At 33.4% G+C, this 20,659-nt stretch overlaps 1 long non-coding RNA gene across 1 annotated transcript; it reads left to right on the top strand.

The window, feature by feature from the left end:
- Positions 1 to 427: 427 nt before the first annotated feature.
- On the top strand, positions 428 to 3,568 carry LOC123655315. Its single transcript, XR_006743380.1, has 2 exons — positions 428 to 492; positions 3,358 to 3,568. It is a non-coding gene; the product is annotated as an uncharacterized LOC123655315 (long non-coding RNA).
- The last annotated feature ends 17,091 nt before the right edge of the window (positions 3,569 to 20,659 follow it).

Raw genomic sequence — 20,659 nt, 5'->3', positions numbered from 1 at the left:
TAAAAATACATTTTATGGATCACGCTGCCACGACCATAGATCTCAATAAATACATATGATCCAGCAATACCCCCATCTAGCATCACAATCAAATAATTATTAATTGTGATGTTATGTTAATTATTCAATTACATTATATTCACACTAAATTAAACACAGCGTGAAATTAATAGTTTGGTAGATATTGTAATATTTTTACTATAAACAATATAATATATCTCTAATGTTACTACAATAGGTGTATTATTGCTTATTTGCTGATTATAAGATAATTGCTTTTCGATTTGTCGGTAAATTTACAATAAACGCATTTAGTCTGTTTTGATTTTAATATTCCAGGCACATATATAACACTTCGTACCTGTTAATAAGTTAACACACGTTTTAATCAAACGTCATAATCTGACATCAAGTACTCTGGCAGCCCAATGCCATATTCAGATTACCCAGCGGGAATACGTTCAACGGCACTCACAGCGCAGATTTTCTAAGGTATTTTTATATAAAATGTTATAAATTAAGCTTGACTATATTAACCTGAGCCATATAATAAATATATAATTATTCGTTTCGGCAACAAGACAATTAAACGTAAGAATTTATAATGACCTATTTTGTTTTAAAAAGTAGAATATAAAAGATTCGCCAAATGTGCCTAAAAAATTCTGTGTGATTTTCAAGAAAAAATAGTCTACATTAACAGCAGTGCAGTTCTTAATTTGATTTGTAACAATGTCCATTCATTCAACTACTTTGTATTACAAAATTTGGGTTTATTCCATTTGTATGGGTTTATGTGGAAGCTAGATATTTTTAAACACGTTTTAATACCCAGACAATCCAACCAAGTCAAAAGTTTTTAATAAGTTTAGAAGATTTGCGTAATTTCACATGCTTTTATGGCCACAATTTCCCTCTTACAAGCCTTGTTATGTTTTGCGGCTTTGAAAAGAAATTTCTTAAGGCAATCTTTCTGTAAAATAAACTCTAAACGTTTAAGTTCAATCCCCGTACATGGCAAACGTTTGAATACATACAGATGTTTTCCGTGGTCTGGGTGTTTGTGTTTGTGTGTGTCCAGATCCCCGACACGAGATAATCTTAGTTGGGGCCATTGAGTGTGAGGTGTTTATTTATTTTTATTTATTTAAACTTAAAAAAAACTGTAATAAGAGTTCGTAGATTGAAGATATCTTATTTTTTTTTTTTATAAAATCTTAAATCGTTACTAAAACCAAAAATGTTATTTTGTCTGAATTACTGAAACTAAGCACGATTTGACTTCATACTTCATACTGCTCGGACATTGAATACGTTTTATTTAAAATTCAACACACTTCCTTTGACCGCACTGATCGTTATCCACTGCAATGTCTCCATTCTAATCATTGGTGAAATCTATTGTGTCCCACTAGCACTACTTGAAGCTTAATGCTTTCAAAGTGTATATTGTTTTGTTTCAGCGCTTAAGGATATCGTTAAAAGTTTCAAAGCTTACGAATTGTTTGCGAAATTTGAACTTCTTGTTACTCTTAATATTTTCCAACGCTGTCGATTAATTGTATCAATTACTATAAAATTTACTAGAACTCTAGTTTTGCACATTAAGATAAGATACGGATAATTCAATTACTACTGGGACTCAGAAGCTCAAGATTTAGATTATTAAAAAAATAAATAAATCATAGCTTATTACCAGGTATAATAATGCTAGGCCAGTTTTGTATTTATTTGTAGTACGGTAGTAACAATAAAAAGTTTGTACGCTTATAAAATTATTTATCGTCCTGAGCCTAGTATTGGAATGTTTTTTTCAATACTACTAGTGCTACTTTTGAAACACAATATAATTACTTAAATTAGTTAATCTTCTAAATAAAACGTAAGTTAATCTGTTTTGTTTTTTTTTTTTTTTTTTTATAATTAAAGGTCTGGAATATAATGTATACTTCTTATCTAATTCGTTATTATAATCGCAATAGCTTGAGCAGTCCGTATCTTTTTTTTTTTAAATATTTTAAGCTTGTATCAAAAGTTCATTAACTTATTGTTTTAATTCTTAAATTATATTATATCAATACAAATCATTTACACAAATAAAAAGAAGTTAATAAATAATAACAATCAAATCATTTATTAATCAGGTTTGTATATATTTAAAAGAATAATTGAAATAAAGTATAATAGTCTTGTTTTCGCTTAAATCAAACAAATGACGCTTATCCTTTCCCCGGAAATAAACGACCGCTGAGAAGTGCTAAGCGACGGCTTGTCGATTTTGAAATACACGCCTCGTATGAGAATTTATCAATTGATTTTTATCGTAATTATACCTACATTTAAATAAACATTTTACATATCTAGAAGTTTGTGTATTATTTTAGTGATCACAATTGTACAAATAACTTTTATTTTAAAAAACATTACATGCATAAAATTTAACATCTTTTGTAGTTATTAATTGGTCATTAAAAAAGTAAAATTTGAGACAAAAGGCATTTTCATTAAAATTATATTATTAATAACATGAAGATATAAAACTTTTTAGACATAACAGTTAATGTTACGCTTCATTAGTATTAAAAATAGCTTCGGTTCATAAACTCTAACTAATAAAAAGTTACTATAAATAAAAGAACGTATGAAACAAATCATCGACTCGCATAAATTTAACTTACCAATTCCATTAAGAAGACAATTTTTATATAGAATTCCATAGTGCCACCATACCACAGCGATAAATTCAAATATCCAAGAAAGAACTATAAACTTTTGTTCGTAAACACACTGTCGTCTTTAAATGGCGCGTTCGGCGATATCTCGGCGATATAGTTCCGGAACTGTATTTGGAACAGTCTGGAGCGACCGTTGCGTCCCCACTCCCGCAGCTCACTGGATGAGAGATCTGAACGGAGTCTGCGTAATAGAACGGCATTCCTACAGATTGCTATATAGGAATAAACGCTAATAAATTATCAACATCGTACACGCGTAACGCTAACTCGAACGAGCCTGTATTCTTGATTAGTTTGAAGTCTCCGCTAATGTGTTCTACGCCGACATTTGGATCACAATGGCCTAAATAAATGCTTAACTTACAAAATATTTGAATTTAAACTAGAGGTTTGTAGTTTTATGTCGATGTTAACATTATATTTAAAAAATACTACTTATATAACATTAAATTGTTCTTATTGCGATCAAGTTTTATAGAAAAAGTTTTAAGTGAATTAAAATTCATTAACTTTTCGAAATATATCGTCGACAGTAATTAAAAAGAACGAATAAAAAATATTATATTAAAATTCTATTAACGATGATATAAGTAATTTATTTTAAAGTTTTTGTTAATTACAGTTTTAAGCACTCGGAGATAGTTTGGAGAGTAGCCCTCTCGCATTTAGTTTCATGTTTTGTTACTTCTGTTTGGATGCAAAAGAAGTTATTTGCGGAGCTCTTCCTGGATAACGACGAGGGGAGCGCCACACAAGAAGTCAGTTTTAACGCACCGAATTACGACTTTTTTTTAACTGCCTCTTAATTCATAATAAACAATTTAAGAAATGTGTTTTGTAAATCTTTTATATGATATACATTATATACAACCAATTTGTTTTTAGTATTTCTCAGTAAGTATGAAATGCTCTAAAAGCTTATTTCAATCTTGACGTCTTACCATCTGTCATTCGCATCCTCACTTATACAGGTGGAGTGACGTATGTTCAATTACATTTTACTATTTATTCGTATGGTAATGCAAGTCAAATGAGTTCAATCGGTCTAGGATATAGGGAAGACGTTCCTTCTTTTCCGTTTCTTACGGTAATTTGCTCGTAAGTTACGTATTATATGTCACTTCATTTCTTTGAATATTGTTTATTTTACACATTAATTATTGTTCTTCCAGGACACCGTGAGTTGTCTATGCCAGTGACGTGTCTTGCTCGTCATAAATTTTTATTTCTTCATAAAGTCATAAAATCACCTATTTTTAACCACTTTTTAGAAGGAGCAGGTACTCAATTCGGCTCCATATTTTATACGTATTACCTTATAACTTCTTACTCACAAAGACTTTTTGAGTCATCCCCAATATATATTCTTCATTGCACTTTAAAATCAAAATTATACATCATGTTTATAAAAAAAATATTGACAAAGGCGAAATTACCTCTATAAGAGAATAATGCATATTTAATTAATTAATTTTTCAACCGCCTGTTTCGAAGTAATTAGATTTTTTTTTCATTGCAAGTTCACAATTATTACTTATTTAACGCAATAGGTACATTTTTTTCATTAGGTTTTCGATAGACATTTCTTATTTATTTATTCTATCGATCGAGAATTCTTCTCTACAGTGGCCGGAAGGATGAAATTTTTTTTTATACAATATAAAATTAGGGTTACAAAGAAAACGACACGAGATCACTGAGATAGGGCACAGCAGGAAATATCCTGCTTAAAATCTAAAGTAACTCGTCTGGGGAAGTTTCACAATCATACAGAAAATCACAATTGAATAACAGTGTTCTCAAGTAGGGTTGTATTTCTGTAGTGAGTATGGTGGCCAGAGCTTCCGGGGAGGGTCGAGGTTAGATGGACAACGCGCTTACGATGCTTCTGGTGTTACAGGCGTCTATAGGTTACGGTAACCACTTACCTATTATCAAGTGTTTAAAAAGAAGACATGATTTGGACATGATACAAAAACATACCGAAACGACGTTGACAAGGCAAGACAATGAATAATTAATATTTATACTATGCACATTGATTGAACATGAACTAAATCATCCATGCTTTTTTTAGGCTTTATTGAAAGCCGCTAATTCAAATAAATAAAGGCCGATCACAATAATATATCTAAAGTTAAACTGCGTGCACTACTAAAGTTTTTCTGTGACAATCAATATATAGTTCACAGAAAATTTCTGGTAGGTAACGGAATTTTAATTTATATAGGTTATTGAGATCAGCCGTAAAAGAACAATGATTGTTGATGATCACTATTATTATTTAATAATCTTCATTGTGACCTAGTCATTGGGAATTAGTGGACGATCTTACATGGAGAAAAGGGTAATAAAATACTCAAAAGGTCAATACAATGAGTTCATACTTAAATAACAATAGACGAAGAAAACATCTTATTTATTGTAGTTGCTGGGTTTTATACATTTTTTGCTAGGCGCATCTTTCCTGAAATGCGTCTAGTATTTAATAGTGAGTGCACTCAATGTTTTGACTCCTATTGTATGACAAGAAAAAATATCGGCATTACGCAAACGCCCTAATTAAATGCTGGTTGACTAATAATGTGGCGCTGAATTTCCATGCAACAAAGTTGCAAAATGCTTACTAGAGAGCGATTAGTAGGAACTGATTTCAATAGGTCTTCAAAAGTATCATAAGTACTAGAAGTTACAGTGTGTGTAGCCATAAAATCGTTACGGCGTCATTTTGACACTATTCAATATTATGTCCATTGTCAAACTGTCAAAATTTACCAACCAACTATTTACCACTAGCTTTGACTAGCGCCTTCGTCTGAATGGAATAATAACTTTGTGCATGATTTTTACGATACTTGTTTTTTAAATACTAGCTGTTATTATTATTCATCCTATATTATCCTATTATTCAATATCTAAATACCAAGTTCAATGTTTTATTTTCTTACAAGTTATTTATAATCAGTTATTATAGTTTAGGCTTGAAATCGTGACACAGAGTTATATTCGCATTTAATATTATAATTTAAATATTTTAGTGTGCATTTAAGAACATTGAAGACGTTTGACATTGACACTTGAAAAAGGTTTTTAAAAATTTCAAATTTATCTTTTCTACTTCAGAAACAACAGAACAATTAAAAGCTTCAATTACTTGTCTATGTATAATAAATAATCTGACGTCTTTTTGCGACATAAATGGAAACATCGTGTTTAAATAATGCGATTGTAGCAATCACACGTGAAAGCGTTCGTTATTAAAATGGCCCGTAATTGATGATTTTGTCTTCGTAATAAAAATACCGTAGGGTTTCGATTTTTAATATCGAGCTAAAGTGAATGAATTTACATTTTACGCAACATACCATTTTCACGGAGTTTATTTGAAATTTTGATATTTGATAACAAAAATAATAATGGAATAACAAATAATATTAAATAATAATTTCAATAATGTGGTACATATATTAACGATGCTTAGTGTTGGTTATTTTCCAAAACATATATTTATACGAAAAATTTGAATAAATATTTAATTTGACTAAAATGTTACTTCCGAAATATATTTTTTTGCTTCATGGAATACTCATTTTGACGTTTCTTATGAAGGAATCTGTTTATAAAATGTTAATAATAAATAAAAGCCTTATTCAATTATGAAGTCTGAGTAAAAAACAAATTTGTATGTCTCATTGTGAATCTTCATTAAATAATTAACTCATACAAAAATAATATACGTTTTCGCGCACATAATTTTAGTCTACAATGGTTTTCAGAATTGGCAACATCTGGGTGATAGTCATTACACATTTATGCATACTATCCCTATACTTACTGTGATGATAGATACTTTAAATCTTATTAGCTCAAATCTCCGTTTTGGCACATAGCACTGAGATATATTTGAAACAAACACTGGAAAGGATAGATGTAATGATAAATAGCCACGTTTTAATTATAACTACGTATATTTGTTTAATAAACATTTAATGTTCCAGTTTCTTTTATTTTGTGGTGTTTAAATCCAATTTTGGAGCATTAGGGAGACTTAATTGAAAATTTGTTTATTTTCTTTAGCCGAGTTTTGTAATCTACACTTAAGGTACTTATACAAGGCACTTTATAGTTGTAATGCTTACGTTATTGTACAAGTACTTTTACTTTCGTATTTTCACAATCGTTGACTTTTGAAATAATGGAACTTTTAATTTTTGTACTACATAATATATGCTGGGTCAGAAAAATTTAAGTTACTCTGGATACGTCACCCTTATACGGTTGACATTCCCCCTATACGCACTAAGCGATTCGCTAATACATTCTTGATCCGTACGGCCAAGAATGGAACTCTCTACCAGCGTCTGTGTTTCCCGAAAGCTATGACCTGGAGATCTCTAAGTCGTGAGTGAATAGGTTACTTCTAGGTAAGCGTGCTCCATCTTAGACCGCATTTTCACTTATCTTAAGGTGAAATAGCGGTCAAACGCCAGCCTATCTATGTATAAAAAAAAGTTGTAATTAATTCATAAATGTAATTAATTCATAATTGTGTTAATTCATAAGAAAAATACAATTCAGTTAAAGATAAAAAAAGGTAAAATATAATTTAAGTAATTCGTCTATCCACGTAAATACTTTCTGTTATTTTCATTATTGATTATTATGTACAAACGTGACTATTTCATAATTTACAAAACATGCTTTTAAATTAATTTTGAAGCTTATCTAAGTCAATCAACTTAGACAAGAGATTAATTTTTTTTATGGTACATTACCAACTCGAGAGAAAGAAAAGAAAAGAAAAATATTTGTTTACATGTGATGCTGAATAATTTCTTTTAAATACGTTAATAAAGCATAGTCTTATGGTCATTAGTTTTAAAAACAATATTTAAATTTTGAAGAATTTTGAAACAAGATTTCCATTTGACGAATAAGTACTATGTAATAGATAAATATACTTATGTCAAGGCATTTCCGTGTTTATCCAACTATAAATACATATAAGCAATACACTTGATGTGTTATGGCTCTGTGAAGCGCTTATAGAAAAGGAATTTATTTCTTGTACGAACCTACACAAATAAAATACGATATATACTTTCCACCTACAAATTTATTATGACTTAAAATTATAAATGTCAGCGTTCAAATTTGAAACCGTATACTAATTTTCGTACCTATATTACAAAAATTAAACGGCTTAAATAATTTTTAAAAGATATTTCTTTTACAAATATTAATGAAACGTAACTGATTTACCTTTTACGCGATAACTTAAAAATAAAAAAATACATATTACGTTACTTTCGTCTATGCTTTTTATCCTACAAGACATCGCTACGACTTATTCTATATATGAGATGACTTATCCCTAGGGAAATAAGGAAAAGCGGAAAGTGTGCTGGAGATCTCACGCAAATATGTCTTAAAGTATTATTCCGCGCAGAGTCGTTTAATTCAAAAACATAAATATCCTTTCGACATGTTTCAAAATACGCATAAAAATATAAATATTTTGTCATATATACAACTAGGTCGGCAAACATGCGTACGGCTCACCTGATAGTAAGCAATTACCGTAGCTTATAGACGTTAGCAATATCAAACGCATCGCAAGTGTGTTGCTGACTCAATTCCCCCTTGGAGCTCTGGACATCTTATTCACCAATAGGAACACATCACTGCTTTGAAATAGTACCTACTACTCCAGTCACGCTGCTATATATTTTGAGTTGGACATTTCCTGTTGTGCCCTACCTCAGTTAAAATTAATGAATATAAATAATTAATTTTCTTTTTGGAATAGTAATAAGGCTAAATTATATATAAAAGTGTTTTGCTACTAATTCTGAGTTTTTTGTTATGGAATGTCTTATAAGTTAATATAATTAAAATTAATTATTTAATATCTTTTGTACATAAAATAAACTCAATGTGTAAATTACGTGTGAAATATTTGTTAAGATTTTGGTTGAATTTGCATACTGATATGACCAAGTCTAATTAATACGGAATAAGGTACGATTTTATATTTACGAAATATATAATAATATCAACATAAACGTATACTTTGAATAAAAATGAGTTTGTACATTTGAAGTAGGGCGAATGTAATAGGCCGAGATTCTCTTGAAATAAAAATTTTCCTGAGGCTTTTGCAAATCCCAAGAGAGAATCTTCCTAACAGCATCAAACAAATCGTTCCATAGACCACGACGAATGAGGAATAATAATTTTTGTAAATAAAGAAACGTCGATAATATTGGAACGTTATATAATAGACATAAAATAAAATTCAACAGAGTAAAATTAAAAGAAAAAAAAAATCTAATAATCTTCTCGATATAAAGTAGAAAAAGTCCGCCGGTAATTGAGTGCGCTGGAAAGATGTTTGTATAGCTGAGAGAACATTAAACAGCAACGACTGGCGCTCAGTGTCGTTTAAAGTTTAAATTATGTTATATTTAGAATATCGATAAAATATTGAGACGTAAAGGAATTATGTATTTAGGGTGAAAAGTTAATGAAGTGCTAAATTATACAAATGAAAAAATCAACCATTTTTCTGATATAATACTTTAATAAATAACTTTAATAATAAGACTAACATTTTATTAAAGTAAATAAGTTATTTATATTTATTTATTTATTTAAATGACAGAATATCTAAAATTGCTCGTTTAATAGTATTAGATTAAAACAAGATGAGTAAAGTTTATAGCTTTAGACAACATATAAATTCCATATCAATTATTATTATGTTGGATGTCTCCACCCGTTTAATATGAAATAGATACATATAATAAATTTATATATACTTATATAAACAATATAATAAATTAATATATACTTACGTAAGTGAATATAATCGAGCGGAGAATTACGGCCTGGCAGGGGTTAGGGCTTGTAGACTTAGAAATCGGTGGCCAATCCTAGCCGAGTCAAGTTATACCGCCTTCTGCATCCTGGCTGCGAGCGAACCGTCCCAGATCCTCAGTTGCTTCAGATGGAGAGCAAAGCTAACTGGGATCAAACCGTTGGCAGATATTAAGATAGGGAGGATTTTAGAGAACCTCACATCCACACATTTCAACAGTCTCGTGCGCCAGATCTGTATCTGGATATTTACGTTTTTTCTCTGTTTTGGCTTTCACGATTTTCCCGTCATGTGCAATAGTGATGTCCACTAAAACACCAGCTACTGTGCCTTGTCCATCACCACGATATCAGGCTTGTTCGCCACTATCATCTTGTCTGTGGTGATAGGTAGTTCCACAGTAGAACTGGACTCCTTCCAACCAGTGAGGGCTCTAGTCAAGCCGATAAGTCGTTTTATTTTCCTTTTCCAGGCTAGAACGTTGCTACTCTTATGACCAGTGCATTCAGGCTTCTGGGCCTTGGCTCCAACAAGACCGCATCGCTAGAGTGCCACCGAAGAGAATATAACTCGTATCCTCCAAGCCGAGGCTGTTCTTTAAGTACGTAGGTAACAGCATGTTAGCTGCTTCAATGGCATTCTGCATCGCAGCATTAAGAAGGAGACGGGAAGTTCGCGGAATTTATTCCAGAGGAGTGTCCAAATCTAGAAATCGCCTTTTGCAAGATCCCTCTCATCTGTTCCACTTTTCAAGACACTGCTTCTTCAACGACCGCTTTCACAGGCACTTCGCTAAGAATGCTTTCTTATTGCGCTGCCAGTATGTAACGCTTTGTGGGCACGGTTTCCGCTTCAGGAGCAACCTCACATCGTAACCATTCGAGCTCAGGGTTATCGTATACGCAGTTTCGTTTAATATAACGAGCTCGATCTACCAGGTTCTATTCCGTGACAGTTAAAGTTGGCTTAAGCAGCAGGAACCCGCGGTGCATTACTGTCCGGGTAGCCAGCCCACCCGGTCTTCCCTACCACAGCCCTATAGTACGCACGCATTATACCCTCGTTCATCTTCGCTGTCCATTTCATGCGCCGTATTCCACCAGTGGCGGGCGCCGAATGCTGAGTACCTTGGTACTCTTTCGGCGCCAAGCCAATTGGTGGGGATGGTGGATTAGCTGACCAGTGAGATGATGGTACCGACAGCGGGAGTGGCTGGTGTCCTGTATGGTTCCACGTCCAGCGCCAAGTCAGACGCGCCCTAGCGTCCCCTAGGCAGTTACCCTATGTGCCTATTAAAATTGTCCTATGATGTTTGAGTGCTAATATTCTCACTTGAAGAGAGTGCGCAGATGTTATGCAGCTTTTATTCTTAATTTTTAACCCTTTTTCATCTTCTTATCTAAAATCTAAATTTAATTTTTTTGCCAACAATCATTCGAAGTATCTACGTTCCTTTCAAAGCTTTAATCTTTTCTTTCCTTCTCACAAATCCTGTTTAGTGTCAAATTCTTTCACAATCAGTGCTATTAGACTGTGAATGTACTACTGTACTATGTAATAGTGAATTACCGGTGAGAATTCGAAACGCTCCTTCTAAATTTTGTTTTTAAAAGCCAGGTTGAGAAGTTATACAGAAGTAAACTTAATTCGTAGCCCTTCTTTACCCTTTTTTTCTGTCTTCTTCCCATTTTGCGATTAAATAGTCTTAGATATATTGTTTGTGATTGCTTGTATGGATGTTTTTTTTATGTATGTATATATTTGTATGTATATTTGTGTGATTAAATAACGCGGACTATATTTCAAACATAATTTTTTTATTACTAGATTGTTTATTAGTGTTATTTCTTGATTTTGTAAGTCTTAGTCGTAGGCTGACTGGTAGATAAAGCTGTAAGATTTTAAGTCCGTCTTTTGCATAACATGTTAAGTTTTTATGTTATGTTTTGACACCACATCGACGCCGGGTTAAACTTCTTTTTTTATCGCAGGGGAACCCATTTACGGGTGATATCCAGGACCTTGAGGGTGCAATACCGACCAAACCCTCGCGGGAGCCTTCAGCCGCTTTAATTGGATGGTCCCGGATCTGTAGACAACAAGATACCTCCAGCGACAGGCTGGCCTCAGCGAAAAGGCCAGACTTCTCCTCCATGGGGACTGTCCGGCTCACCTCTGAACAATCTCGACAACGCTGTCTAGCAGTACCAGGTTCCCATCCAGGCCCGACACGGGCACAGGGGCGTTACTGGAGGCGCATTACGTAGTGGCGGCCTCCTCTCTCACCCGCTCGCTTTCCACCTTCTGGGACATTATTGTTTCGCAGAAAGAGACCATCGCCTTCCAGGACTCGTCGTCGCCGAGCATTGCGATGATGCTGGGTTAAGCACGTGTGGTGAAAATAATAATTATATATTTTTTCTTAGTATTATGTTTGTACAAATGTAAGCTCATATAATAAAATAACCGTTAAACTGATTTTGATGGAATTCAACAAAGTTTTTCCAATTCCAATCAGAGAAATAGTAATTATTATCGTTAGCGTGCCTAAAATTGTGCATATACGAGTAGAAGGGAAAGCACTTCCAGTTTATATTTTCTTTTCCGTAACACTGACGTCACTCCTGATCAAATAAAAGACGTAAACATTTCTGTTTGCAAATGAAACATTATTTATATAGCTGTAATTTGTTTCAATGTCAGTTTAACGACGACTAAAAAATAACCTCTTCAAAAAGTGGATTACATCGTAGGGCTTATTTTTTAAAGAAAATTATAAATTGCCCAAATCATTTTTGTATACAAATTTAATTAAGAGCGTTATTTAAGAGCAATACGAGTTTGAGAAAACAGAAAAGTTATTTGTCGGAAAGCCCCAATTAAGGGCAAAGCTTTCTGGACTTAATCCAATAAACCTACTCATTTAGTGAACGGAATGAAAGGTAAATAATTTTAGGGCGAGCGCCGAATTGCGCGACAGAATTTCGTTCCGACTGAAGGGTTACACAATACATAAAATGTATTTGCGTATTTTCCTCAAAACTGATTAAACAATACAAAACAAAATACAACGTCACCAGTGGTAAAATGCTTCAGATTACGGGTTATTAGTTTAGTTCTAGTTTTACATAATTGTCCTAAAAGTATTTCGTTAGGTTTATTATCACGTTTAGGATATATTTGGGTTTATTTGTAAGTTTCATAGCCAAACTTCAAATTAATCTGTACTTTTGCTGCTAATAGATAAATATCAATTTTTGAAATTTTCGTCTACAGTAGTCAGTTAGTACACAAAATGTTTTAGCAATATAGTTTTCATCAACTATTCTGGTATAGTGGTTCACTTCCCGCTCGGGTTGGATATTTATATTTGCACAAATATTTCTTTTCGGTTTGGAGTCCTGTCCTTGTGGGTCTTCCCATCGTGCCTCGAAGAGCATGATAAGCAGTTGATCCCAGTTGTTGTCATATGCAACTGATTAAGATCGTTACTCATAGTATGGAATATATCCGAAATTCCGCAGCGTGGTGGATTAAGGTCCGATCCTTCTTCTACATAAAAAAGAGGCCTATGCCCAGCAATAGAAGATTTTCAATTTTATATATCGTTCTTTTAGGATTATTGTAGCATGCAGAAGTACAAATATGTTTTAATAAGAACATTAACTTCTCTTAGTATAGATAACATGGGACAATTTAAGGCAAATTACGAAAAAACAAAATTTTAGCTCGTTTTTACCGCAACATTTGTTACATTTTTGACATTGTCCTAAAAGCAACATTGTTTAAATATCTAAGCCTCTACTAACTTTCAACTTATTAGACAGACAAGCTTCTTTTTTCCCAATAAAAAGACTTTTAGAAGGTTACGCGAGAAGTAAACCGTTGCAGTTTGAAAAACTGGTATACATGGTATTAATAGGGTATAATTATCCTTCTAATTTTATAGTACTAAAAAAACTTTACATAACATGAATCGTTTGACACACAGCTTATTCAATCAAAAAGTGTTGATTAAAATCAAATTATAGTGTTAGCGATTTATCAAGAATTACAAAATAATTATACGAGTATAATTATTTTGTAAGATCCAAACATGAAAATTTTAATGAGTCTTTGCAAGGCTTAGTGTTATACAAAATAACTATGTACGTATAACAATTTTTTCAATTTTTTAGACAGGTCTCGACCCCGGGAGACCATAACAACGATACATCCAAGGACATATGTCGGGAAAATAAAGTATATAGCGACACAGCAGTGTTGCCAACCGTACGATTTAAATCGTATTTATAAGACCTTTTTGGCTCTTGTACGATGTACGATCGAGTAATCGTAATCGTACGCAAAATATACGATTTTTTCAAATCTTATACCCATCAACATAACGAAGGAAAAATAGATAACTATTTAAATTAATTTTTGATATTATAAAAAAAAACCAGCAAAAGACTTGAACGAGCTAAACTTTTTTTGTATTATTCGCACTATAATGAAATATGCAGCGTATGAGTATATTTATTCTGTGGACTCAGCGATGTCTATGGGAATAGGGGAAACCCCAACAATCTGACAGTCATTTAAGCCAAATCGGTATTTTCAGTACTAAATATTGGTATTATTTGGGCTCCGTAAAACTAATCTAGTTTTTTGTTGGTACCTATAATTTCAAAAGGTGGTATTTTTTCATGTATCGACTTCAAGCCATCTGACGAGATTTTACGCAAACTGAATTTAGCTATGTACAAAAGAATAAATACTTCCACTCCTGCATCTCCTGCTGCGCCTAATAACTCTGATAGCGACTGTGACTAGTGAAAAAAAAATATGAGTAATACAAATTTTTGCTAAGTCTACATTGTTAATTAGATTCATTTTTGTTGGTTAATAAGTAAAAATATAAGTTTATTTTTAAATTTGAAATTTATTTTTAACCGACTTCAAAAAAAGAGGAGGTTCTCAATTCCATTTTTTTAGAATATAGTAATTTTTCTCATATCTAAAAATATATTAATTATTAATGGTAAATGTTGATTCATATTCCTTAAATGATAAATATTAATTCAAAATTATAATGATATTCCGTTTAAAAACTGTTTTCGTTGTTTTATTGAAATTTTATAACGTACCATTTTTTTCCTTGAAATGTTAGCAAAATACGATTTTTTCTAGTATATGGTACGATCGTCTGAAAAATAAAGTTGGCAACACTGCGGCACAGGCAGTTTCGTGGGCATGGTCGAGGCTGCGGGGCGAGAAGACACATCACCGAAATTTTTAACAGCGCGATATGTCGCTGGCAAGGGCTTTGCTCAAATAGTGACACCAGTGGAGTGTGTGATGTACATAGAAAGTTCAATAACCTTTAGGTAAGGGATAAGTATATATGTAGAAATGGATAAATAATAATATAATATAAATGTATATGGGTAAGTATGTAATTTAATGTATATGTGTATGTGTGTATGTCTCCGACACAGGGGAAAATCCTACTGAGAGCAACGGCTCTCACTTAACGAAGTGTGAGGTGTTTATTTATTTATTTACATATCATTCTCAACACATGTCTAGTAAAGACAACAAGGGAATTGATATTTGTGGAGATTGACAGTGATTTTAAAATTTACTTACACTTAAGAGCAATTCGTAAACATTAATGTTTGCATAAAACGCTAATGATAATATCAGATATGACAATGTAATACACCTATTGGAGTTTATTTATAAGTATTTTAAAGCTGTCCTTAAATTAACGAGATCGAAACCGCGATTGGAAGCTAGTTTCTCATATAAAGCTCAAGTTTCCATAAAACAAACAAAATATGGAGCCATGAAAAACCACATCAAAATAAATATTGTCGCTTTTTTATTCGAGGATAGTGGACGTCCAGTACGTGATAAAGTATGAAGTCCCTCAAGTAAATATGCGTTGTTTACAGTGTACTTACTCAATGTAACTTTATTTATGGCGGTGACTCTATGTTTACATGCATATTTGTAACTAGTAAAGATATTTATTTCTTTTATGTAGCTTCATACTGTATGTTTATGTATGAGTGTGTATTAATTTAATTAATTTTATATAAAGCATATAATTTTATATACAGCACATTACATATAATAAAAACTGATGAACCGAATTTATCGCCTTCTCCCGCACCTCCAATTAAGCATGATGCCCCTCGCAATCGCAACAAAGTCATCGAAAACAAAATCTGTGACGGAGATCTCAAAGGTGCCGCTCGCCTTTTGTTCTCCAACGACGTGCTATCACCAGATACCCCTGACACCCTTCAGGCCTTACGGACAAAACACCCTCCAGCTCCAGTAAACCCATTTTTTCTAGACCCACCAACAGCAAGGCAAGAATGCCTTCAAATTCAAAACAAAGATGTTACGGGTGCCATTTTATCTTTTAAACCAGGTTCGGCTGCAGGTTTAGATGGAATCTCACTCCAACATTTGAAAGACTTAACATCGCATTCTGTGGGTGATGCAGGTGAGCAACTTGTAAATTCGATCACTAAATTAATAAATTTTATGTATTCCGGTAATGTCAATCCAGAAATTGTTCCCATTCTTTTCGGCGCGAACCTCATCGCCCTCACCAAAAAGGACGGAGGGGTGAGACCGATTGCTGTTGGATCAACACTTCGACGTCTGGCCTCCAAAATTGCTGTTAGACATATTTTACCAAAATTAAATTCGGAATTTGAACCCGTACAGTTAGGCTTCGGTGTAAAAGGAGGCTGTGAGGCAGCCGTCCATGCCTTACGCTCTTTCCTAACTTACGACCGGCCTGACGTCTTGCTCAAAATTGACGTCAAAAATGCTTTCAATTCGGTAAATAGGGATACCCTGCTGACAGAAATAAAACAGTATATACCGGAATTATACAATTATCTTCTTCTCAGTTACGCTGACCCAACAAAATTATTATATCGTTCTAATGAACTGTCCTCGGAAGTAGGTTGTCAACAGGGTGATCCCCTTGGGCCTGCAATTTTTAGTTTAGCTATAAATCCGATAATTAAAAATCTAAATTCAAAATTCAACGTCTGGTATTTGGACGACGGAACCCTAGGAGGTGATGTGGATACTGTGTTTTCGGACCTTTTTTTAATCAAAAATAAATTTGAAGCCATTGGTTTGGAACTTAATTTTAGCAAATGCGAACTTTTTATAAATAACTGCGACTTAAATTTAAATGACGTAAAACAAAAATTTAATATTTTGGCTCCAAATATTAAAATAGTTAACAGTAATTCGCTTTACCTTTTAGGTTCTCCAATTTTTGATGAATGTATTTCTGAATATATTAATAATTCATTCACTAAATTTCAAAATTCAGTTGACCGTCTCCTTGAAATTAGTCCACATTATGCACTTTGCATCTTAAAATATTGTCTTTTCGTCCCTAAATTTACGTATGCGCTCCGTTGCTGCTCCTTTTGGAATCACCCAGATCTTTTAACACAAGTAGACGACTTAATCAAAATTAGCTTAGAATCGATTCTTAATATGCAACTGAACGAGCAATCTTGGACCCAAGCGTCCCTACCTATCCGTTATGATGGTTTAGGGATTCGCAAAATTTCCAGTGTCGCTTTACCAGCCTTTCTATCTTCTGTCCATAGTTCAGCAAATCTCATAAGTAAAATTTTAAGGGCATCCCCTTCAAACTTTGAGATTGCTGGTTTGGAAGAAGCTAGAAACGCTTTCTTAATTGCATGCCCAGGTCAAAATTTTCCAGTTTCTCCAAATTCACAGAGGAGCTGGGACGACATAAACTGCAAATTGACTTATGAAAATCTTTTAAGCTGTAGTACAGGCTCGGCGCGTGCTAGGCTTTTGGCCGTGGGTACGCATGAGGCCGGCTACTGGCTTCACGCGTACCCTTCGACAAATACAGGAACATTTTTTGAGCCTGACACGCTCCGAATCGCAACCTGTCTACGGCTTGGGGTTCCGGTCTGCGCTCCTCATAAATGTCCCTGTGGCAGTGATCTCGATAAGCTAGGACATCACGGTCTGTCATGCCTAAAAAGTGCAGGCCGCTTCTCGAGACATGCCGCACTTAACGATATCATACGCCGGTCCCTTGCCACCGTCAACGTGCCAAGTCTACTTGAGCCGACTGGTATTGCAAGAGACGATGGCAAGAGACCGGACGGTATGAGTTTGATTCCATGGAAGATGGGCCGGGTGCTGGTATGGGATGCAACCTGTTCAGACACGCTGGCCCCTTCCCATCTACATGGAACCAACAACAGAGCTGGTGCGGCTTGTGAAGCGGCGGAAAAAACAAAAGCAGACAAATACAGGGGTCTAGGCTCCGAATATGATTTTGTCCCATTCGGTGTCGAGACCCTTGGTCCGTGGGGTCCTAGTGCTATAACCCTTTTTAAGGAAATATCTAAAAGGTTATTCGACGTCACAGGAGACCGAAGAGCTGGCAGCTACTTCGGACAAAGAATTAGTCTAGCTATTCAAAGGGGGAACGCTGCCAGTATCTTCGGAACCTTGCCTAAAGGGACTCCTTTTAATAATATTTTTTAATTATTATATTATGTATATATATATATATATATATATATATACTTAAGGTTTTTTAGTTTAATGTTATTTATCTAATTATTATTATTATATTATAAGTTGCTATTAATAAATTTTATATTAATAACTAGTTCCCCGCGATATCACCTGCATTAATTTGAGGAAAAGAAATAGCGGTTAATCCCTATTAATTACACAACGCAAAAATTATTTCAATTCGATCCAGTGTTTCCTGAGACTGACGTGCTTAAACAAACTAACAAACTTTTCAGCTTTATAATATTAGTATTGATATCTAGATTTGCTCGCGAAAACTGTTGTTTTTAATAGAAAACTTTTGGAACGGAACGAAACGGTCGTCGCGTGGAATTTAAACATATATATTATTCAGTTAATATGTACGATTTTATCTTTGTGTTACCCACACATTAGGAATTCTAAACATTTTTGAATATCATATCAAAAATTGACCGCTCCAGCGGGGTTCGAACCCGCGTATCCGACTGACCGTGTCGGCGCTCTAGCCAATTAAGCTATGGAACGATGTATCATTACTATACATATAAATTTTATTATAAAAATCATCATATCAAAAATTTCTCTCTAGTGGGTACATGTTGCTCCACAATCTCATCTACGTATCTTCCGAACATTAGATCGGACAAATAGAAGGACAGACAGAGAGACAGACAAAAATTTTAAAATCTTCGTTTGTTTTTTAGTTTAGTATAAATAGCTATGCACTTGAAAAAAATACAATTATTTTGAAATCACAGATAGACACTTCAATTTTCTTCAGTCTTAGAACTTAAAATATATCAATATGTTTACCACATCCTAAATAAAACATTTCAACACACAACTGATTCAGAAGCCTCTGAGGTCTCATTAATGTCAATGTTACTTTAAAGTTTTGACTCTGATTTCATACAAATTGTGATCAAATTTTGCAAGAATTTTTCGGTTATTATTTAAATTTATTTACATTTAAATTAAGGAAGAATATTTTACTGCTATTAAGTTAACTTGAAAGTATAAAATTGACAAGTAAAAAAAAAAAAAATTTTTTTCCAAATCATTCCAATGTTATCCATTCTAGCTTTTAATGTTTTCTCTCAAGGGAAAAATACGAAGGTTAAAAAGTTTGCTTTACCTTGTAAAAGAGACCGTTTTTAACTTTCATGAAGTTCTTGTAAGGTAAAATGTTATTTTTTTTACAATGTCACTATTTTGGGTAGAATTTAAAGATAGAACGTGAAGGGTTCTATTGACGTTTCTTGAAATATTGATATATACTCTCATCCTTCCTGCTTCTATACTCTCTTCCTCAACCTTCTGTTTTATATCGTTACTTAAACTAAATAAAAAGTTTTGTATGTATATACATTAACATAATATGATCCGATATGATACTGTACCTGCCTTGAGTGCTTCGGTTGGAAGGCCTAAATAGAGAAGCAATATGACCAGAAATAAATATTTGCATTTATAAATAAAAAATCACATAATAATCACAAAATAATATATACCTCAAAACAAATAGAGCACTAAACTAAAACGATATAATGGTTAGAAGTTAAACTGATGCAGTAAACTCGTGTAAAATAGGAAATAACTACAGCATACTACATAATCTTCAACCGAAATAGACAAAATTTGTTCCTTATAAAGGTGTTTTTAGTTAGCAAAGGTAAATTGTGTTACGTTGTTTTATCAAGGGTCTCTTACTTTTAACTTTTAGGGTACATCTAAAGAAACGCTAACTACTTCTCGCAAACACTTTAATTATATTGTGAATCGAAAAACTTGTAATGCTGGTAAATAAGTTTGGTGACTTTTGAGGAATTGAGTAAGTTTTATATTATTGTACTTGGTCAATTTATTTTTCTTTTTCAGTCCGTCTAAAAATACAGGGAATGGCAAATTAGTCAAAATCCTTTTATGGTACATAAAAATATTTTTGAGAGATGATATCAGCAAGTTGAATATTCTGTATGTGGCGTAGTAGTTTAGTAAATCACAGAAAAGCCACTAAACAGTTCAGTTGCATTGGAAATAAAATTTTGTTACTTATAAATATGTAACGTGTACTTTAAAAAAGTAAACCATTTACGAAAAAACGTGTAAGTTAAATAAACAAGTATCAGGATATGTCATGATTATTTAATTATTAATTTTTTACAAAAAAAAAATAGTCTAAGTATATTATTGAGCGGGGAGCTTATGTACACGACGCCGCCCCCGTACTGCCGCCTCACCACACTGCACTGTGTATACGAGACGCGTAATTAAACCAGACACCGCGCCGCTGCCGCGTTGTCGCTGCCACGTCGCCGCTGCTGTCCCGGTCAACCCTCTGATTTAATTTTTGTATTCCTTACTGGCTGCCTACTAGCGTGCACGGGCTTACTCCGAGTTGGCGTCGTGTACACGAGCTCTAACTGTCTTTCCTACTTTTGACTTCTCTCGAAAATCTGTTTCGATCTGA

This window comes from Melitaea cinxia, chromosome 7, assembly GCF_905220565.1.
Source record: "Melitaea cinxia chromosome 7, ilMelCinx1.1, whole genome shotgun sequence".
Classification (NCBI taxonomy): Eukaryota; Metazoa; Arthropoda; class Insecta; order Lepidoptera; family Nymphalidae; genus Melitaea; species Melitaea cinxia.
This window is presented reverse-complemented; position numbering and strand designations above follow the sequence as displayed.